Here is a 23568-nt window from a genome sequence, read left to right as displayed (position 1 = left end):
ACTCCTTCCTGAAAACTGGAGAGCTGTTGCCAGTCAGTGTTGTCAGTACTGAGCTAAATGGAGTAATTGGTCTGACTTAAGTCAATGACACATTCCTATGCACCTTGCAGAGTTGTTGGAAAGATTTTAAAAAAAAGATGGATGGGAATGCTGGGTTGCCCCTTGAGCTAAACGGATGAAGGGTGGGATAAAAATGTAATAAAACGTAACAAATTTATTTTGAATATGTATTGATTTTGCAGTTTGTGGCACCTACTCCTGCACTTGTGCAACTTAGGAGCCAAGTCACTAAGTAGTCAGTCCTGTGGGCCTTGCCTGTGGTGGGCAGGAAATGTCACTGGCCAACTAAGCTGGGAAGCTCTTGAAAACTAGGAAGCGAATCAGGGTCCTTTCAGGGCGTTGAAGTGCCTCAGAGAAATGTGTTGGCAGATGGACTAGGTTAGACTAGATTTATAGTTCCTTTTTAATTCTGCTTTTCTGTCTGAAAGCTCACACCATACCTGCTTGGAGAGTTAAAAACAGTCATTAGACAATCAATCAATAACACAAACAGCATAAGAGTAGATTCAGGTAGGTAGCCGTGTTAGTCTGATGCAGTTGAAATAAATTGAAAAATTAAAAAATTGTCCAGTAGCACCTTAGAGACCAACTAAGTTTGTTCTGGGTATAAGCTTTTGTGCACTTCTTCAGATACACACTTCTTCAGATACACAGCATAAGAGTAAAGCAATTAGAAAGAGCAATAGATAAAACAGAATCTAAAACCACAGACCTAAGAACCAAGCACTGAATAACAGAAGAAAAACACATTGAAAAACAAAACGAAAAACAGTTTTCAGTATGTATTTGAATGCTAAAGAGATGGGACCCGGTAGATCTCAGAGGATCTCTCAATATTCTCTAGTTTCAGTACTGTGGTGCCGCCATATATGACATCAGGTATGCAGTGTGTTAAGTGCAACTTGGGGGAAATGGTTTTGTGGACCAAATGAGGTTCCTTGCTGTGCTTCATTAGCCCTGCCGGCTGGAGGTTCCCCACTACTGGCTTAGAGCCTCGACCCATTCCTGAAAGTACCACAGCCTGACATGTGGCTTTCCTATTCAATATTAGGAGTATGAGTTTTGTATTTATAGCTGCATATTCTGATTTGCTTAAACTTGTGCTTAATGTTAACCACATGAGTGCAGCATAGCAAGATGTTAGTCTCTGTCTGCTGCACCCCAAGGGTATCAAACAGTGATTTATTATCTTTTATAGCAATTTTTTAGAGAGAGAAAGAGAAGGGTTGAGAGAGATTAAATGAGCTCAAGGCTCCTCTCTCTCGGGATGGGGGGTAAGGGCTAAGCAAGCAGATGATAAGCCACAATAGTTAAGAAAGGAATGTACTAAAATCTTTTTTTAAAAGAAAAGAGGGTTTTTAAAAGATCCACAACTGTCAGGTTGTACACAGTGCTAGCTTATATAACCACCTATTTATTACGAACTGATAGCTTTGTCATTTTCCCTTCCCAGGCTTTGATATTGATTACTGCATTCACTTACGTCTAGAATTTAGTAGGAGAGCCTCCCAAGTCTCTGCAGTCTCTGTCTAGTCCTGAGCATACAAAATCCCATTTTTGATGGCTACGGCAATAAATAACATGCATAAAACCGTGCAATAGTGCTTTTGCATTTTTATATGGATGGATTCCCTCCCTTTTTTTCCAGAAAGAGTGACCAGATCTTGACTGTTTCACCTATTTAAATTATACTGTCTCTCCCCCAACCCAATAACAGCTTTTTAATAACACTTGCTTCAAAAGCTCTGCAAGTCTTCAGAACAGCTTTTATGTGCACGTATATAGATATGAACTTTAATTTCTACTATTTAAAAAATTGTGGCGAGAGACGGGATTCTGAAGGTTGAATGCATTACAGCAGGAGGGGAGACTGATGTTAGTAATAAAAACACTTCTAGTAAAATCGGTAGCAACCCCTGCAAGCACACCCTATAAAGGGGAATATCAGAAAGTGAAAAGATTACTCAGAAATCTAAGGTGCTTTTAAACAAGATTAAGATAAGGGTCATTAGGGTGCCTGTCGCCGACCTGTCTGCATTTAAATGCATCCTGCCTAGTGTCTGTATCTTGGAATGATTCATTCAATATGTGTCATATCAAAGTCAAAGTTAACCAGCAAGGAGAAAAATGCTAATGCTTATAAATTTCAGGGATGATCCATCACGCTGATGATTGAACTTTCCGTGGTGGCTGGTCACAATGTGGTGAAAACATTTCGATGTGATTCATTTTTTTTGTTGCTGCTCAGCATTTAAACCATTCTTGATTAATGTCATTCTGGCTTGGATGTTGATTTGGGCAAGATCCAAAAATATGAAACATTTCTACACATGGATTGCTCTGTTTGCATTTGTGCGTGTGCCAATTTCCCCTTCTGGCTAACTGCTCCTTGTAGTGCATTGGGTGCTATACCAGATACCCACCCTCTAAGGAGCAGATCTGGGAAGATTCTACTGAATGTTTGTAGCACTAAATGGTTCTTTAAACAGCCTTGGTATTTTAAATTAGGGATCAGTTTTTATCCAATTTTAGTCATACCCTGAGTAGACCCTTTAAAACTATTTGACATGACTAACTTAGGTCCACTGAATTTTGTTGGGTTGTATTGTAGCTTTTTTTTGAGCTAGAAATCAGTTATGGCACCTCTCAGGTGGGTGCCATTGCCATTATAAGAAAACAAGGGAGGTGTTCATGGTAAGTTCCGGCACCTCTTTTTCCAGAAAAATAGCACAGGTTGTATCCAATGTTAGCATGGACCCACTGAATTTAATAGGCATCACTAAATTAGGCCCTTTAATTCCAGTGGGTCTCCTCTGAGTAAATCTTTATTGGCTATCACCCCTGTGGGTCTACTCTAAATAGGATATAACTCAGAGAGAGTTGTGTGATGGTGCCAGTGCCCTGGGCCTGCCCTCTTTGTTCTAGGAGCAGACTCTGAGAGAGATGACCTCTCATATCTCTGTTCCAGGCCTTGGCAGACACCAGCTGTTGGTGCAAGGGCAGAAAATGCTTCGGGACAGCGTTATCTGAGCATATTTCACCACCAGTCTATGCCACCACCCTCACCAGTCTTGCTGTTTCTCTCCTTTTATATCCCTAGTAGGCACAACCTGCAAAAGGACAGAAGTAGTTTGTGTAGGTTAAAAAGTCCCACCAGTGGAAATCATAATGATGAATGTATTTTTGAGGCTGCTTTTTCAGCCTTGGGAGTTTTCCACGCCTCCCTTTGCAGAGATGGAATATATGAATTGTGGTTTCCTCCTAGTTGGGTCCTCAGTAGTTTCTTAGTAACTTTTGAATGTTTTCAGTTCCTCAAGTTAAGTGTTGATATTTTCCCCATGGTGGTGGAATCCAAAACTACATTTTAGGAAAGGGGGAATATTTGAAAATGAGAAAAATAATAATTATGAAATGACTTGTGGGGTGGCGAGGATCAAAGAAAGGTGGTGAGCGGTTGAGAGTGTTGATTTAAAACATGTGAATAAAACATTTAGCAAAGAGAGAGTCTTGATTATACCTGCTCTCTAGGGCAGGCTGCTTTAATTGTTTTGTTTTGGAATCAGTTCTTTCTTTTCTGAAAAGCTAATAAGGTACATCTCACAGATACACTCTGGAATTACGTTTTTAACAAGGCATAAAGGGGGAGGGAGAGAGTGCACAATATACTTTAATTTCACTTCAAATACAAAAACCATGCATCACTGAAGAGCGTTAATACTCTTAAACTGTCAATGTTCTGATCTCACTAAGCCAAATATGGCTTTTGTAAATGATGTAACAGAAGATGGGCCAGAAAGATAAAGAATGGGGGGGGGGAATGATTTCTTGGGCCTGTGCAGGTTTTCCCCGTCCCCCCTCCACATGCCAGGATAAATGTCCAAAGTACATACGTGCGCACATTTGGTGAGAGCCACAAGTGTTCACATCAAAATTCTTCCACACCTAATGAAAATGTTCCAGAACCTCACTGGGATGGCCTCATGTCTGGGGCTCCTAGTGACCTTCTTCAGCTAAGCTAGAACACAGTGTGAGATGACAGCAATTCTGCAGAGTGAGGGCAAGTTCTGAGTCTGTGGGAGAGGCTGCTTTGGGCCCTTGGGATCCTCTGACATTAGCGGGGGTGGGGGCGTTTAATGAAGCAGGCAGCCAAGCTGGGATGGGCACTTGAAATCACATAGGTAGAGTATTTGGGTGGGAGGGACCCATTTCAGAGGACAAGTAAGACACACAGAGACTTGGTGAGTGGGGCATTTGTTGTTAACAGCGTCTCACATTCTGCCATAATGGGCTGCTTGCTAACAAATGTCTGAAATAACATTGGGGGGCGTTTTGCTAACAAACTACAGTGGTACCTCGCAAGACGAATGCCTCGCAAGACAAAAAACTCGCTAGACGAAAGGGTTTTTTGTTTTTTGAGCTGCTTCGCAAGACGATTTTCCCTATGGGCTTGCTTCGCAAGACGGAAACGTCTTGCAAGTTTGTTTCCTTTTTCTTAACACCGTTAATACAGTTGCGACTTGACTTCGAGGAGCAACTCATAGAACGTGGTGTGGTAGCCTTTTTTGAGGTTTTTAAAGACTTTGGTGATTTTTGAAGCTTTTCCAAAACTTTCCTGACACCGTGCTTCGCAAGACGACAAAACTCGCAGAACGAATTAATTTCGTCTTGCGAGGCACCACTTTACTCACTTTATTGTTTGGCATGGCTCACTCCTTTTCAGGCATTGGCACACTGCCTGATTGGATCCAGCATTCGACTTTTCTTTTCTTCCCTGGCTGTGCTGGGCATCAGCTTTAGGAAGGTGTTTTGAACCTTGATAGAAGCTGCTTTCTCCCGAGTCTTGCCTAAATTTACATTTCGGCCATTGGTTTTGTTTCACTCCTTTGCCTCTTAAAGCTGAGCACAGTGCATGTTCATTCTTGCAATCTGAGCAAGGGACATTATCATCTAGATGTGGAGAGGTTAGCTTGGGCAGAAATGGACAGGAGAAGGACAAAAATGCTTCTTTTATTTCTTGGGCTTGTAGCTTGTCCCATCATAAGGGTTCATGGAGTGGGTATCACCATACAAAACAACTATCCTGCCCTTGACATCCAGTGATGGCTGTTGCTTATTGGAAATGGTAGGGTACAAGGCAGGGAGCCCAACAGGAGGTGGAGCCAGAGCCAATGACAAGCAGAGCAAACTAATTCTAGCTTTGTTCCCATCTTCTTGCTGAATTCTGCAAGGACAGTCTGTGAGACTGAAGGAAGAGGAAGCTGATATCGAATTCCACACCTTGGAGTGGTTTGCCAGTAAGAAGGGAGGCAGGTAGGGGCTGGCTGAGGACAGACTGGGGTTGGTAGGGTGGTGCCTCACATGCCCTCATGAGAAACCCTTTACTGTTGACCGCTTTTTGAAGAGAGACATTGGTTTCTACCTTGAAGATTCTCCAGCTGAAGACAACTCCAAGATATCAGATTTGGTGCATACATGTCATGTTTAAAGTATTTGTGCTTGATGGAGCACAGGATTGAAGGAGGCTCTCTTAGGTTGTCTGGGCCCAGTCATTTGGCACAATAGGTCTTTCAGTTTTGAAAATGGGGGTCTCTCACTTGACTTGCACTGCCAGTTTTTCTTTGGAGAGAGAACATTTCCAAAGCTGTATTTTGGGGCTGATTGTGAGCTTTCCAGCAGTACGGCTTTCTGTCAGATGAGAAAGTTAACTTTCCTATGGCTTGGTTTCTGCATAAACATTTCCTGCAGATCTGTTTTTGCATATGCTGCTAAGTTCATGAACAAAGAAAGCTCAACCCCTAGTTTTTGCTCCCGTTTTCATTCCTTTTTATTTTATTTTAAAATATTTTGTTCCGTTCCACTCACCCACCATTTACCTTTCATTCACTATCCTGTGCTGCCTCTTTAAAAGCTCACGGGAACATTTGGGTTCAAAATCAAGTCTGCCACCTTGGCCAGGCATCAGGTACTTCAGTTTGAATTGTCAAAACAACAGATTTCTCTGGTGCAACAAACACACCGAATATTCATATCCAAATCAATTTTCTCCAATTAGGCCATCTTACTGGATCAATCAAGGGTAAAATTGGCTCCTCCCAAATATCTGGCTCTTGTCTAATAGAGTCCAGATATTTTAAAAGCAATTGTATGAGTACAGTAGAAACCAAGGTACCCAAGTCTTGAATGTGGATGGGTGAATCGGGGGACAGACTGAAGGATCAGTAAATCTGGATTTTAATTTGTTTTTGAAGTCGTTTAGCAAGCATTACATTCGTTCTGAAAATTTCCTTCAAGATTAAACGTGTGCTGGATTTACATTGTAAAACCATCCTTGTGCACTTTGAGGTTTACTAAATACCTGGGTAAAAATTCAAGTATTTTATTTATTTCATTCAAGTATTTTATTTATTTATCAGGAAAGCGGGTAGGTAGAGGGGGGAAATGAGAGTTTTATGAATTAACATCAATAAATTTACAAAAGAAGGTAGTCTGTTTAGCCAGGCTTGTTTAAAAGCATTAAGATTTGAACACTGGCTGTTAAAGTGAGTCAATGGCAACATCACAAAGTTTAAATGGCAACATCACAAAGTTTAAACAAATGCCAAAAAAACATTTTCCAGAGTACTGGGATTGTAACAATACCATTAATGAGGGCAAAGAGGTTTTAATGCAATTTGCACGTTCTAAAGTTTCAAAAAGAGGGTTTGAGTTAGTGCATTATTAATGCACGGAACATCTGGAACTGTGTAAAAGCCACAGACATTGAGCAAGTGCAGAGTTTCCCCACTAGGCCTGATGCTGACTGATTTCCTCCCTAGTGAGATGGCTTGTTTTTAAGAAGTTTGAGACAGTAAAATGACAATAGCCAGATAAGAGGGAAACATTCCATGGTGTCTGTGTGTGTGTGTGTGTGTATGAGAGAGAGAGAGAGAGAGAGAGAGAGAGAGAGAAGAATATGTAAAAAGTGTATTTGTATGACCAGAGTTTGAAATTAAACTTTCCAACTACATGAACATAAGCACACTAGTTCTTATCCTACCCTTCCTTCAAGGAGTTCAAGGTGGTGGATGTGGTTTCTCTTCCTACCTGCTTTTTCCTTATAACAACCTTGTGAAGTAGTTTTGGCTGAGAGAAGATTTGAACCCGAATCTTTCCAATCCTAATCAGACACTGTAGCTGCTATAGCACGTAACAGTAGTTGTGGTACTTGATCTTGTGCTGATACAGAACTGGTAAGCAGAGTGTGGCAATTGAGGCCATGTTTAGACAAATCGAGGTTTTAAAATGAAAACGCCCATCATAAACTTTTAACTACTGTTCTCATTGGCAAGAATTAAAAGTGAAGAGGGACTGGAACACAGGCCCTTGCTTTATGCTCTGTGTTTACACTCCTTCATTTATGTTCCTCCTCCTTGAAAGGTTTGTTCATGGGAGTGTTACTAGAGTAGAGCTTTTAAAGTGTCTCTTTCCACTACAGAATGCTGCTGCTTCTTTGGCGATCCCTCGTAGCCGAGTAGGATTGTCTTCCATAAAGACGGTTTTAACAATGAGTCCGTAAGTGACTGTGGAGGCCAATTCTGGATCCACACATCCTTCCATAGTGAGGACATTGGTTTCTGGGCACGAGTTGATCACGGTGTGGATTTGCCAAGCGTGCCTTCCTCTTAGCACGTTTCTTCCTTGCATCCTGAGTTGAAGTGTCTTCAAAGCCCATGACACCTTTGGTAAAGGCTGTTCTCCAATTGGAGTACTCTCAGGCAAGTGTTTCCCAATTGTTGGTGTTTATACTACATTTTTTAAAATTTGCCTTGAGACAGTCTTTAAACCTCTTTTGTTGACCACCAGCATTACGCTTTTCATTTTTAAGTTCGGAATAGAGTAGTTGCTTTGGAAGACGATCATCAGGCATCCACACAATATGACCAGTCCAATGAAGCTGATGTTGAAGAATCATTGCTTCAACACTGGTGATCTTTGCTTCTTCCAGTGCACTGGTATTAGTTTGCCTGTCATCCCAAGTGATGTGTAAAATTTTGCGGAGACACCGTTGATGAAATCTTTTGAGGAGTTGGCCAAGTGGTCCATGTTTCACAAGCATACAGTAAGGTTGGTAGTACAATAGCTTTGTAAACAAGCATTTTCGTTTCCCTGCAAATGTTACGGTCCTCAAACAATCTACACTTCAATCAACAGTATGAAAATGTATTGTTTTTCGTACAATACTATAAGCCCGACAAGTGGGGGAAGGGTGGTATACAAATTTAATAAATAATTGGATTATGTACCTCTTGTAAGAATCTGTATAGTGACAAAAAAGGGGGAAAAATCATTGCAACATTACATTGCTCACCCATCCCCCCAGTAAATCAATTGCAAATTATTGCTGTGTTTCCTTTCCTTATCCTTTTCCTCTGTTTTCTTTACTTCTGTGTATTTCTAGAATTGTATGCAATTATATATATTTTTGCCTTTTTCCTCAGATATAAGTATGTATCTATGTTCATGCTGAAACTGAATAAGAAAAAAATTAGAAAAGAGAAGCCATTATAATGAATCATAACATAAATAAATAAATGCAAAGAAAACAATATATCTAGTTGTTCAGTTCAGTTGGCATCCGTCTGTCTCGAGAGACAATGGAAGAGTGCATAAAACAATACAAAAAGTTAATCTAATTTTAATGGCATGAAACTAAACAGGAGAGAGAAAATAATGCCTGACGGAAATTAAAAAGTGGTGTACAAAACATCACCATGTTCCAGACGATGCCCTTGTTTCCAGTAGTTTGGATTTGGGATTCATTCTTCAAGCATCTAGCTATATAGAGTTGTATCCAACTGTGTTTTACTTAGAGTAGATCCATTAAAATTAATAGGCCTAAGTTAGTCATAGTCATTAATTTAAAAGGGTCTACACTGAATAGGATTAATACTGGATGCAACTCATAGGCTGCTTCTGAATACTAGTTGCTGGAGGCAGCAGGAGGGGAGGGGAGGGGGCTCATGTACTTGAACCCAACTTGCTGGTTTCCCACTGGCAACTGTTCGCCCACCGTAGGAATAGTATGCTAGACTAGATATACCATTGGCCTGATCCAGCAGGCTCTTATGTAGCCAACTAAATTTTATTCAGAGTAGAGCTATTGAAAGTAATAGGCCCAAGTTAATCAGGTCCATTCTTTTCAGTAGGTCTACTCTGAGTAGGACTAGCATGCTATACAGCCCATAGTGTGTGTGTGTGTGTGTATTATATATATATAATCAGATTAATACAAGAAAAGGTGCAGGGGGTAGGGGAAAAGGAAAGAAAATCACATCAGAAGGGAGAATGGCCAACTATTTTTAGAGCATAAATATTACGAGAACAAAGAAGATAACCATCAGATTTGTAACTATGGCTAAATATAAAGAAAAACAAACAAACTGTTGTTATGAAACAGTGGCCTAAATCCAGCACAATTAGGTATAGATAGAGCAGTTGATTTAAATGAGCTTAAGTGAACTTAACTCTGCTGGATTTAAACCAATGGCATTGAATTTTTAAACAATTGCAGTGAAATACTTATTTTAATACGTTTTGGGCCCATATCCCCACTGTTATCCACACATCAACCCTGTGAGGGAAGGTTAGGCTGAGTTTCTTGCATGGCTGAGTGAGGAGTTTAACCTGGGTCTCCCTGAGCTTCGTCTGCCTACCCACTAGCTAGTGGCCTCTCCCATTTATGATTCCTTATGTTCTTTCTTGAAGATATATTGATGGTAGAACAACTGCTTTGCTCACAGAAGGCCCCAGATTCAATCCCTGGCATCTCCAGGCAGGGCTGGGAGGGTCGTCTTGCCTGCAGTCCTGCAGAGCTGCTGTCAGTCAATGTAGACAGCACTGAGCTAAATGTCTGACATGGCATAAGGCATCTTGTATTCCTGCAGTTATAGTACCATATTTTTCGCTCTATAAGACACACTTTTTCCCTTCTAAAAAGTAAGGGGAAATGTGTGTGCATCTTATGGAGCGAATGCAGGCTGTGCATCTATCGCTGAAGCCAGGGACAGCCACGCAAAGCCTCTTCAACAACATTTGATTCAGAATATTTTTTCCCTTTTCCTCCTCTAAAAACTAGGTGTGTCCTATGGTCGGGTGCATCTTATGGAGCGAAAAATACAGTAGGTAGCCAGTGGGAGAAGCTTTTCTCCACTGCTGGGTCTGCCCCCTGACCGCTTCCAGGGGTGGGAGATTAACTGGCCTTGCTGTTTCCATTCCTAACAAATGGAATAAAAACGGTGTGTTGTCACACTAGTCTCAAAATACTTTGCTGTGGTCAGATGATATTTGAGATATCTGGCTAGTCATTTGAGCCCTCTAGGGTGCCCTCGAGAGACGCTTTGGGACCCAGCAGTGCAGTGGGTAGGCACTGATCCCATGTGCTGACTGCCCACTCACACCTTGAGTTTGGTGGCAGGGCAGGGCTGGCGTGTGTGTTTGTGGACATGCACCCCACAGTGTTGGGAGATATGGGCCGCAGGTAGGAGTGGTCAATCAGTTTGTTGGTTAGTTTCCTGGGTCCGCATGTATACATGGTTATTTGCAAGTGGAACATGCATCAGTGGAGAGACGCCTGTACTTTGGTCTTACTACCCTGAATAATTTGGTGTCATCAGCAAATTGCCACCTCACTGCACAGCACCCGCTACTGATTCATGGGGGAACCCACTTTTTGCATCCCTCCGTTGTCCGCTTATTCTCGGCTTCCTGTGCTTTAATCTGCTGCTGATCCATAAGAGGGCCTATCTTATTCCATGACTGCTAAACTCACTCAGGAGTCATTAGTTGAGGGGATTAATCAAAAGCTATTTCAGTGCCCAATGTACAAAATCTTAACTATCCAAGGAAAAAGCTGCTATTTAAGAATAGAGGAGCAAATGGTTTTGTGTGGCATTTTTCTGGTTTGAAGTCCAGTATTGAGGTGAGAGAAGAAATTGCTGTGGGCATATTGCCTGCGGACTGTATCTTTCAAGTTGCCGAGTTGAGTGATAGCTTTGCTTCAAGCTCTGGCCTCCTGAAGCCTCCATCAAGGAACCTGCTTCAGTGCTTGCAAGGTCACTAAATCCTTCCTTCAGACCTTGGTCGAAGGAAGGAGTGGAAAGTTTCCACCACTTCTCAGATCAATTTCTGTCCCACCGAGAATGGCTTTTATCAACAACAGCATCTCCTTACCATCAGCAGGGCGGTGAGACGAGACATGAAATGGATGGCTGAAATGCTATTAAGTATGGAGCCATGAGAAATAATAGCTCTTAAATTTTTAAACTTTATACTTTATTGTGTAAAGTGTACTTGGGTATTTATTCACTTGCTTTGCATCATTTTTTAATCTGTCAAGTTAGGTTTCTTTGCTTGGGTGGCTATCGCTAATGGTTAATGCAGGCAGGTATGGATTGTCCAGCTTCTGTACTTTCGATAACATCTCAGAAGGGTGACTGTGTACCTTTTTGGAGGATTAAGAACTTCTAAGTTGGTCCCCATCAAGCTCCCCTCTCAAAAGCAAAAATGATTAGAGTGGGACCTGCAACAAAATGTTGCAGCATGGACTGCTCCTCTTCAGAGTACCAGTCAGTCAGTCAGTCCTTGTTAGGCTCCTCCACCTACCGCTTTAGTCCCCCCCCCCCAGTTTTTATTTGATTGGGGGGAGGGGTACATCTGCAAACCATTGGATTTCCCTGAGCCTGCTGAAACTTAGAATCACAGGCCATTGGTCCATCTAGCTCAGTGTTGTCTACACTGATTGGCAGCAGCTCTCCAGTATTTCAGTCAGGAGTGCACCTAGTGTTAGAAACTCAGATATGTAAGCTAATCACCAAATGGCACCTTAGACCTAGGTTACAATTGCTACAACAGAATGTCTAGTCACAATATTTTTTGCAGTGAAGTTTGTTGTTGTTGTTGTTGTTGTTGTTGTTGTTGTTGTTGTTGGAGACAGAGAGAGACTGCATGTGCTATTTGCTTGCTGGAATTTCCTGAGCATTGCCGGGGGAGGGAGGAGGGGGCTGGGGAATAGTTATTTGTGAATTACCTCATGATAGCTTTCCTACTTGACCTGCCCAGCTTTGTCTGTGCTATGAACTCTCACAGTCCTTTTGAACAAAGTCCTTTTGGATGCGGGTGGCACTGTGGGTAAAACCTCAGTGCCTAGGACTTGCCGATCGTATGGTCGGTGGTTCGAATCCCCGCGACGGGGTGAGCTCCTGTTGTTCGGTCCCAGCTCCTGCCCACCTAGCAGTTCGAAAGCACCCCTAAGTGCAAGTAGATAAATAGGTACCGCTTTATAGCAGGAAGGTAAACGGCGTTTCCGTGTGCGGCTCTGGCTCGCCAGAGCAGCTTCGTCACGCTGGCCACGTGACCCGGAAGTGTCTCCGGACAGCGCTGGCCCCCGGCCTCTTAAGCGAGATGAGCGCACAAGCCTAGAGTCGGACACGACTGGCCTGTACGGGCAGGGGTACCTTTACCTTTACCTTTTTAAAACATGAACCAGGTTGCAGCCCTTCTTGTTGTGTTTTACAACAAGCAACTGTATATACCACTGGAAAACTGAATTGCGAAGGATAATTGTAAATAATTTCACTAAACCCCTGAAAATGTCAAATAAGAATTAACATCCAGGTCACTTGGCATAGGCAATAAACAGAGTCCAAGTTTTTTCAAGTGTTGCTTGGTGCTTTTTACCCGTCACATAAGTGAACGAAGTCTATCAGTTTGGCCATTAAGGCTAGAATCCAAATCCTTGAACATCATGCTCTTCAAGAGTTGGGAGGTCCAGACCAGGCTTCCTCAACCTTGGCCCTCCAGATGTTTTGAGACTACAATTCCCATCATCCCTGAGCACTGGTCCTGCTAGCTAGGGATAATGGGAGTTGTAGGCCAAAAACATCTGGAGGGCCAAGGTTGAGGAAGCCTGGTCTAGAGTCATGCCATTGCAGAGAACATTTTGTTTTTAGCTGCCACTAACAAATTCCAGTCTAGTTCACCATGATCCTGGTGCAATTACATTCTTTCGAATAAATAAATATGTGAAGATGGCAGTGTTCTTGAAGCATTTTAACTTGGAGAGTTTGCAAATGGTGATTTTTAGTGGGCAGGAGCATCAGAGAGAGAGAGAAAGAGAGCACACTCCTCTGGTATTTTCCAGGTTGTTTTTAATTCTGATGTGTGTGTTTTCTTAACAAAGCATCCAAATAGAAAACTGTAAGAAGGCGCATTCCCAGAGACTTAAAAAAGACAGCAGACTTGTGAGTGTGGAGAAAGCCAGTGGTTGTCCCAATATAATCCCTATTGAGACCAGGCACTTTAAATATGGGCAGCTGCTGGGATTCCTGGGGACAGAGGGAGAGGCACACGGTCTCACTTAAACAACGCCAAGATAGTGCTAGTAGTCCAAGGGAGTTGACTTCCCGTCCCCTTGCCAAAGGTGGGGATAGATTGGTGGGTTGTTACAGCTGGGACCCGCAGGGGCTTTCATTTTCTGAAGTGCCCTCTGGCACTTGCTTTTTACTTGGGGGAGGATATTTTCCAACAACGGTTTCACATCACGTAAAGTGGAATCCATAGCGACAGTCGGTGGCAGATTATTGGACATCACGTCTAAAAAAATTACATGCCGCACTGGCAGATGGAACTTTTTCCCACTGAATTTCACACCCTGGATAGCAGCATCCTTTAATATTTAATCACACTGTTGGTTTAAATATCTTGAACATGCAGCAGCAGGAAAATAAACGAAGAATTCTTCTCTTTTTAGAGTACAGTGGTAAGGTGGATTGGAGTGGCTTGTTTTTAACACATGGACTAATTTCCACTTCGATTAACTTATAGATTCAGCCCCATCCTACACCCACACCATTTAAGCAACAATTGCGTTGGAGGGAGATTAGCTATACGCTGCACTCGGTCCGTTAACCTCTAGGTTGCCTTTCCAAATGCTTTGTGGCGATCACAAAATGGAAATAAAGTAAGAGCAAAAGCTTCACTTGCAAATAATAAGCAATGCACTGCTTTAAACATCGCTGCATGCATTAGCACAGCTTTTATACAACTTGCATAGGTTGCTTTGACCTAACCATTGTTCTGTACCATTGCAGCTAATCCACTACCCACTCCCTCTGACATTTCTTAGAGGTTCACTGCTTGATGCGATTGAGATGTCAAAAGAATCCAATGCCCCAGTTGACTGATTACAATCTTAGGGCGTTTGTGTCCAAAGTCCTGTCGTTGAGGTTTATTGTTAATGCATTAATGAACAAAGCTACAATGTTGGCTAAAGGAGCTTAAACTTGCAACTTAAACATTTTGTTGCAAAACTGATAGCTTTCTGTGACCCTCCACAGGTGGACTCAGACATGCACTTGCTAGGTCTAATTCTCAGTGTTCATTTGACCCATAACCAGGTTTAGAGGGGCACTTTTGCATTTCTGAGCATGCATTGTTGGCTGTTGGTAGTATGTTGCCCCAAAACAGCAGGATTTTTTTTCTGGTCGCTATCCCTGACCCTGCCAATGTCATCTGATAGCAACATGAGAGTGGGCCTTTTCTGCGGTGGCTCCCCGCTTGTGAAATGTTCTCTCCAGGAAGCCTCACCTGGCACCTTTGTTACATATCTTTAGGTGCCAGACATTCCTCATCTCCCAGACCTTTGGCTAATTAAACAATCTATAAAAATATAGAAAGCTTATACCAGAACAAACTTAGTTGATCTAGGTGCTACTGGACAATTTTTTATTTTTTTATTTTTATTTCGACTGTGTCAGACCAGCTACCTACCTGAATCTAAATAATCTATGGCCTTTTAAACTGGGGGGGGGGGGTAATTGGCTCTGTTAATGTGGTATGTATTTTTTGTGTTTTTATATGTAAACCACCCTGTGATCCTTGGATGAAGGGCGGTATAGAATTATTAATTAATTAAGGGTGGAGTTCTAGTGATTCACCAGTCCCAGCCCTTATTGCTATACCCCTGTAGAAAGTACAGTCGTACCTTGGAAGTTGAACAGAATCCATCCCAGAAGTCCGTTTGACTTCTGCAACGTTTAGCTCCCAAAATGCTGCTTCTGATTGGCTACAGGAAGCTGCTGACCTTTCTATACCTCCCTATGTTTGTTAAAAGGAAAGAAAAAAGAACTGCAATTCCATTTCCTGATGGGGCTGGAAAGTCTCCCTGTGTCAAACCCCAAAGAGCTGCAGCCAGTTGATGATGCTGAGCTAGATGGACCAGTGCTATGATTTGGTATTAGGCAGCTTCCTCTGCTCCTAACCAGTGGATCTTCCACATAAAGCAGATTTCACTCAAGGTACAAAACTGGTTAAACTTTCCGCCACCAAGTTGAAACCCACATATCTGGAATGTTTTTGTAAGTTGTAAGTTAGCTAAGGTGGATTGTTGCACCAGATAGGTATAATTGCTTCAGGAACACCCAGCCTTTTACATAGACCACCAATTCATTGTCAGGCTCGCCATATTAGCTGTGTTATTCTGGAGTCTTTGGCGTGCAAAACATTTCATTTTTCATTACTGTTGTCGCTGTTCACATTTTCCATTATTTAAAGGGGGTTATTGAAAAATTGATGGTATGTTGGTACCAGAGAGACATCCTGTAGGCTGCAGTGTTGATTTATGGCACATGGAACATAGTTCAGTGCTTCAGTTTCCTGCTGGCGAGTGGCACTTTGTCATTGTCCCTAAAGAAAAATCATACCAGTGAAATCCCCTGCGTTCCCCACAAGTTGAGTGATGCATACTCTATCTTCAGAATTGACTATGAATTATTCACTGTTTATTGTGCTAGTGTGTGCACATAGTGATCATCTTCTTGTTCATAATACCCAGTTTATCACCATGTCCTGAGCCTAGTTTAATTATGTAGTTGCAGCGTGTGCCCCCCTTTTCTTTTTTTTTAAACAATTCTATTTGTGTCAAGCCTGTGAGAGCTACTCCAGATTTTACTCCCCGTTTCCTTACACGTGCAGACGTGTTTTGTGAAGGTTTTGATCGCAATGGACATCTGGCAATGTTTTGCACACCAGCTTAACACTCTGAGCAAAATCATGACCGCCATTATCGATCTCCCCCTTCAGTCTACAGCCGCACGAGAACGTGTTCTGGGAGATGGCTGTAGCTAAGTGGTAGAGCAACCACCTTCTGTGCAGAAGGTCCAGGCTCAATCCTTAGCATCTCTAGTTAGAGCTGGAAGAAACCCTTGCCTGAAACCTGGAGAGCTGCTGCCAGTGTAGACAATACTGAGTTAGAAGGACCCAGTGGTCTGATTCACTCTAAGGCAGCGTCCTGTGTTCTTATGGGACATGCTCTCAGTTTGTATAGGGCAATACTTAGTTTTAATCAGCCTCACTTAGACCCTACGAGAGCCTTGCATACACCCCGAGAACTGTCCTGTGAATTTTCTCAGAAATGAATTTATGTGGGGAATGTTTCCTGAAGGGGAAAAGTTTGAAAACCACTGAACTATTTTTAAAGTGATGCTTTTGAATTATGGTGCTGGAGGAGACTCTTGAGAGTCCCATGGACTGCAAGAAGATCAAACCTATCCATTCTTAAGGAAATCAGCCGAGCGCTCACTGGGCGGACAGATCCTGAAGCTGAGGCTCCAATACTTTGGTCACCTCATGAGAAGACTCCCTGGAAAAGACCCTGATGTTGGGAAAGATGGAGGGCACAAGGAGAAGGGGACGACAGAGGGCGAGATGGTTGGACAGTGTTCTCGAAGCTACCAGCATGAGTTTGACCAAACTGTGGGAGGCAGTGGAAGACAGAAGTGCCTGGCGTGCTCTGGTCCATGGGGTCACGGAGAGTCGAACACGACTAAACGACTAAACAACAACAACAACAATTTTTTTACATAGGATGTGGGTTGTTTTTTAAGCATTTATTTGATTATCCAAATTGTCCACTGTAAGTTAAACATGATCATTAAACATAGATCGTTAAGCTGCATCTTCAAAATTACAGAGCTACAATTCATGAACCTTGGTTAATCCTTAAGACCCATGAAATCTCATGTGCTAAAAAACAAGACAGCCCTGCCTGCAGGATTTCAATCTAATGGCCATGACGCAAAGGGAAAAATATATAGGGAAGGAAAGGAAAAACATGCTAATTCTGGCACTACTGGAAACCATTGTTTTGTGTGTGTTCAAAGCATATGCAACCGTGCATGTGTGGGTCGTGTTCGGACCCAGAAGAGGGTGGAATGGGGACATAATGGGGTAGAGCAGACTGGGCTTACAGTATGTTTGCTCTGCTGATGTGTGTGATGACCAGGAACACAAACTCCATGCAAATAGGGGGGAGGAGTGTTTGCCTGTACTTAAAATTACGAGAGAGAGAGAGAGAGAGAGAGAGAGAGAGAGAGAGAGAGAGAGAAGATCAGCCAATGGAGTGGGCACCACTGTCTTGTCTCCCCTCTGCTGCAACTAGGTGGAACAGCTGCTAATAGATTGCACTTGAGAGACAGAAATCAGTCTATTTAATTCTCTTTTTATACTGTTTTGGCTTAAAACATTTCAAATATTTAGGGTCATACAGCAGAGTTGAAAAGTCCCATGACATGTCTTGTTTGTCCAAGTGAATTTTCTATAGTGGATGGCAGTGGGTGTGTAAATGTGAAAAGAACCCCTCTGACTCTGTTAAGGGTGGCATTGCCAGCCTGCGTAATTCTTTTTACTGAAGACTTAAACAAAAAGTGGGTCAAAGTCCCCAACCAGCTGAGATAACAGTGGATGGTTACAAGACGAAGGATCTTAGTGGCTCCTCAATTATGCAGTGTCCTCCCCCAGACCTATTTTAATGTCTTTTCAGTGCCAAGCCACCCCCTTTTTTGGTTTTTCCAAGCTTTTTAATTCTACTGCCTTTTAAAGCTGTCATTACTACTTGTTACAGTTTTAGTTCCATTTTTCATGGTTAAATCTGCTTTTGTATTATACTGTAAACGACTCTCTGATCCTCAGAAGAAGGGCAGTATATACATTTAATAATAATAATAATAATAATAATAATAATAATAATAATAATAATAATAATTGTTCTTAGATTTTTGTGGTCTCCCCCCCTTAATATTTTTCTCCTTTTGTACAATTCTCAGAGTGTATTTACTATTGGGCATCTTAGCAAGTTTGGCAACATTAAATAAATAAATAGTGAGATGGTGCTACTTTGCGTGATTGTGAAGCTGGAAAGTGCTTCCTGCCTCAAACCTTTCATGACAGCGGTTGCCCCCTCCGGTCTCCTTTGACCTTCCCCACATCATCCACTCAAACACGGGTCCTCCTAAGCCATCTTACCATTTCACTGGTTTTGTGTCTCTTTTTTTATTCCGTTCCTGAAGTTTTATGCTGACTGCGTGTAGAACTTCTGTTTGACCCTTCCAACGCATTTCCAGCCCACTGGAGACACACTTTAATTTTGAAGCAGTGCTTATTCAAAAAGAAAATTCTGGTAGCAACGACATGAAGAGCTCTGGATGATGGGCGGGGTGCGTATGTGTGTGCACGTTGTGGGGAGCTTTTAGATCAATGTTAGTCCCTTGAGTGCCTCTGACTTTTTGCACTGAAGATGGTGCCAATACTGTGATTCTCTTATTGTTGTTATTCTGGAGAAGTTTAATAGCTGTTCTACTGTCGTCTTGCTTCACTTTTGCTAAATTATGCTGGAGTAGCTTCAACATACATGATTTCAGTAATGATTTTGGTGTTGTCTGGGTACAGAATGACTGCTGTGCCTGCCTGTGTCTGCCCTAGCTATCTGTTTTTCAGCTTTAGGACAGCTGTCTTATAGCGAGTCAGATCACTGGTTCCACCTAGTCTTCATATTGTCTTCACCAGGGGTAGCTATTGTGGTGTCCTTCGAATGCTCTTGAACTCCAGCTCTCGTCACCCTCAGGTTGCATTTTTAGAGAATGGACTTTTAGCAACTGGTAGCACTGGGACTTTGAGCACACCTTAATTTAGCAAGGGGTGCCCCCCGTTTGCTTGCAGGGCTGGCCAGTCCATGAATGCAGACTAAGCAACCACCTGGGCTGTCTCCATTTGAAGTGTGCCTTCACCAGCTATGTTTATGTCTTAGAAAGAGCCACACCTTTGGATCAGGGTAAGATATGCAGAGACATCTCTGGGCTGAGTGATGTCCCCTGCATACCAGCAGACACTGTCAAAAGCCTTCTGGCCAACCAGAAGCAACAGATACAGGAACACCACTATGAGAAACTGGCATGCTGATAGTATTAGCAACTGAATGTGTTATTTTATGTTGTTAATTATTACCTGCTCTTCGCCCTAAGGTCCAAGTACAGGTTACAGCAATTTAAGATGCAACATTTCAGCGTATGTAAAGGCAAAAATGGATGGGATGGGCAAAATCTTAATAAAACTTAGGCAGCAGAAAAAAACACCCCTAAAAACAAATGATAAACCCAGGCCAGTCCTGCTTCTTTGCATATTCTATCATATTGCCTATTATATCGCTAGAGCTATATAAAATAATGGACACGATCTTGCAAAATTTAAACACTCATGAGCCCTACTAATTTCAGTAAGAAAGAATTCACCACATACTTAATTTTCTTACAGAAGTGTGTGTATTTTAATTACAAAAGTGACAATGTGGAAGCATGTTTTTTTCTGCAGTGGCTCCAGTCCTTTAGAACATCACTGTACAAGAGGCCTCCATAGATGTGTTCTAGATACTAATTGAAAACTTTATTTATTCAGGCATTTCTCAATTTTTAATTTTTTAATTTCACTGCTCAGTAAGTTGTTTCACAATTTTGATTGTGGTTTTTCGCTGTATGCTGCATGCATTCTGCATGTTTTTGTATATTTAGCTTTGTGATTTTACTTTTTTTTTACAAAGTACTTAGAGATTTCTATATATTGTGTATAAATTTATTAAATATATAGGTAATAAACTAAATTGGAAGACATCTTTGAAAGTACCAGTATTGTTAGTTTAACTTGCAAGATGACCAATGTAAATCCTTCTCCTAACTGTGGTTGTTCTACTTCTGTTCAGAATGCCAAAAGGTGTAGAAGTAAATGATGCCCCAAGGAAGCAAGATCAGCAGCTGTACAAGTGCTGAAACTTCTCAGTTTTCGGCTTATTTTCTTTTTAAGAAGCTGGAAATTATGCTAAACAGGCCCTAGGGCAAAACATATATTATACTGCCTGGCCTTGTTTTGCTTGAGGTCTGGTGAGAGGGAGAAATGCCATCTGAAAAACCAGGAGATGCTGATGAAGAATACGAGGCAACAGCTCTTCAGGGCAGGGCAGAGATTGACTGACAAAATTGCTAAAAATATGAAAGGGAGCTGCCTCGCTGCAAAGATAAAATTTACAAGTGGCTCAAGAAGTTACGGTAACTGACATGCCAATGCTTTTTTTTAAAGGTCGGTTCACATGTAACATTATAATTGCTCTGGGCTGGTGCAGAACATAATGAGCCAGCCATGGAAAAACACAGTCCCTCCTCTTCTGCAGAGAAACTTCTCAGTTTATGGAAATTTTGGGACAGGTTTCAACTGCGTCTAATGCTACTTACGTTCCCAGCTTGATGAGAGTTTTGAAAACAAGGGTTGACATTAGTTAGGAAATGTTTCTGTATTAAAAAGGGAATCCTGGTTCGTCTTAGCCACGGGGAGATACAATTCTGGTTCAGATATGAGTGAGCTGTAGTTTAGCACTAAGTGAATGAGCCTGCTTGGGTTCAAACATTTCCACATCCCCTCTGTTTGAAAATATTTGCTTCCTTGTTTAATCATGGGTTTTTATACATTCCAAATGCAGAAAAACAGTGTTTAGTTTAAACTATGGTTTACTGAAATGTCCAAGATCAAACCGTGGTTTTTGATCCTTGTTTATTTCAGTAAGCTATAGTTTAAACTGCCCTGGTGCGCTCTGAGGTAGGGAATTCTTGACCATGGTTTAGCATTATATCTGAACTGCTCCCAAAGTGTGACCCTACAACATTTTCTTGGTCTTTGGGGTTTTACATTTTCACTAGCCCGCATAGATGCCATCACTTGTGAGTGTAGCACACATACGTGTTGCTCAATTGCACAAGTAGGAGTTGAAAATGTGATATACTTGAACTGACCCAAAGTAATAGGGTGTACCACTTCCTTCAAATTATAGAAACACTTCTCTCAAAAACTCATCAGCATCTGTTGAATGTAGGCAAACTCTTCCCTACACCCCGCCTCCTCCGAAGCCTTCCCAGCAATCTTCTCTGGGCAAAGAATCCATTTCCAAACAGTTTAATAAAACATATATATATATTTATACTGCCTCTCATTGTGAAAACTATTATTCCCCTGGGTGGAAAAGTGACTATCTGTGAACGTTAATGGCTTCTTTCTATGGCTTCTATTCTTAAGCACGACTCACTCTCTGCTTTTCTCAGCACCAAAGTGCTATCGTTTCTTCTAGCTAACTCTTCTCTTAAGGTAGGAGTTCCTGCGAGGCATGAGAGCAATATATTTTATTTAGTTTTATTTATTAGCGGCATTTCAGTAGCACTCTCTGTCATAGCAAGAGTGTAAGGCCCTATGTAGTGTCCTTTCAATTGTCACATTGTGTTCTCTGTATATGCAAAAGTGCACATCTTGTTGGTTCAAAATAAAACTGAGGCAAATGGCCAGGTGTACTTAAAGGGCTCAGGGCAGAGGCTCGTGACACAGATTTGCATAAATGTATAAAGTGCTGCTGGGCATATCAAGATGGCGGGGGCCTGAGGTCGCCCCAGTGTTACACTTTGAAGCAATGCCCAGCTGCCTTGTAAGTTCCACACACACACCCAAGTTTAAAAAAAAGAAAGAATGAAAGGGACAGGAGATAGCAAACGTTTTTCACACGAAACTTCCTGCTACCAGGAATTGTGGGGCATGAAGATCCAGCAACAGTTAAGCAACTGAATCACTATGTTCTCCAGATGAGAGGGCCTCCTGCAGATAGTCTCTCCTCCTGGTCCATTCCACACAATGAATCAGGCATTTAGTGTTGTGGCACCAGTCCCTTGGAATCCCCTTCTGTTAAATAATAGACAGACTGCTGAATATCCTTTTTCTTTCAACAAGCTTTTAAAAGTACAAATATGGAGCTGTATTTTAATTGTTTTTAGATGTTTTTATTGTTTTGCCACTTGTGTGTTTGCCACCCCTGGGAGGAGGGGCGGAATATAAAATAAATATGGATAACCTGCAGTATGAACCTTAGAAGTCAAAAAGTGCTGTTGTTGATGATGTTGTTGTTCTAGACTATTCTAAGCTGAAGGTTGTGTCCACGGAGGTCATCCCTGGTGCTCATGGGGTCTCCTTTGCCCGCTGAAAGAGACATTCTGTTTTAGCAAATACAGTGGTGCCTCGCAAGACGAAATTAATTCGTTCCGCAAGTTTTTTCTTCTTGCGAGTTTTTCGTCTTGCGAAGCACGGTTTCCCATAGGAATGCATTGAAAATCAATCAATGCGTTCCTATGGAGACCGTCCGGGGACAGAGGGGAAGCGCCGCGCGCCTTCCCCTCTGTCCCCGGACCTGTTTAAAGCAAGGGGCGGCGGGGAGAAGATTGCTTCTCCCCGTTGCCTGCCCCGCAATCTCCGGGGACAGAGGGGAAGGCGCGCGCGCCTTCCCCTCTGTCCCCGGACCTGTTTTAAAGCAAGGGAAGGGGCTGCGGGGAGAATCGCTTCTCCCCATTGCCGCCCCTTGGTTCAAAAGGGGTCCGGGGAGAGAGGGGAAGGCGCGTGCGCCTTCCCCTCTGTCCCCGGAGATTGCGGGGCTGGCAATGGGGAGAAGTGATCTTCTCCCCGCCGCCCCTTGCTTCAAAAGAGGTCCGGGGACAGCGGGGAAGACGCGCTGCACTTCCCCGCTATCCCCGGAGCTTGCGGGGCAAGCTTCGTTTTGCGAAGCAAGACCATAGGGAAATGCGTCTTGCGAAGTGGCTAAGAAAATGAAAAACTCCTTCGTCTAGCGAGTTTTTCGTCTTCCGAGGCGTTCGTCTTGCGGGGTACCACTGTAGAATAGATTGTGACCTGTGCTTAGTTGTGGTGTGTTTGCATATGCATTGCCTACGACAATATCTCTAGTTTGCAAATGGGTCCAAAAGGGTTTGCAATCCCTGTTCTGAGCATGTAAATGGAGCATAAATTGGGCAGGACTAATGGGAGCTGTAGTTTAGCAAAACCCAGTGGGCTCTCGGTAGGGGAACACTGCACTAGGCTTTCCCCAGTAAACTTTGCTAGAGATCTGGCAGCACACTGATGAGTTTAGCCCATTCTATGGATATCTTCACTTTAGTGCCACACCCTCCTCCCCAATTCATGTCTGTTGGTGTTGGTATTATTATTATTATTATCATCAGCATCATTATTTCTTACATTTCTGTAACAGCCTTCATCCGAGGATCACAGAGCAGTTTACAGTCCGGAAACACAAAATTACATAACAAAGTAACAAACAAAAGAATGTTT

The 23568-nt window shown here is 42.4% G+C and overlaps 1 protein-coding gene across 17 annotated transcripts in view; it reads left to right on the top strand.

Moving 5' to 3' along the window:
• The window catches only part of BRIP1 (BRCA1 interacting DNA helicase 1), a 216385-nt gene that overhangs the window by 49332 nt on the left and 143485 nt on the right, over positions 1-23568 (top strand). The window lies entirely within an intron of this gene.

This window comes from Podarcis bocagei, assembly GCF_964188305.1.
Source record: "Podarcis bocagei genome assembly, chromosome: 15".
NCBI classification, from domain to species: domain Eukaryota; kingdom Metazoa; phylum Chordata; class Lepidosauria; order Squamata; family Lacertidae; genus Podarcis; species Podarcis bocagei.
Note: the sequence above shows the minus strand (reverse complement) of the source record. Positions and strands in the feature narration are given on the sequence as shown.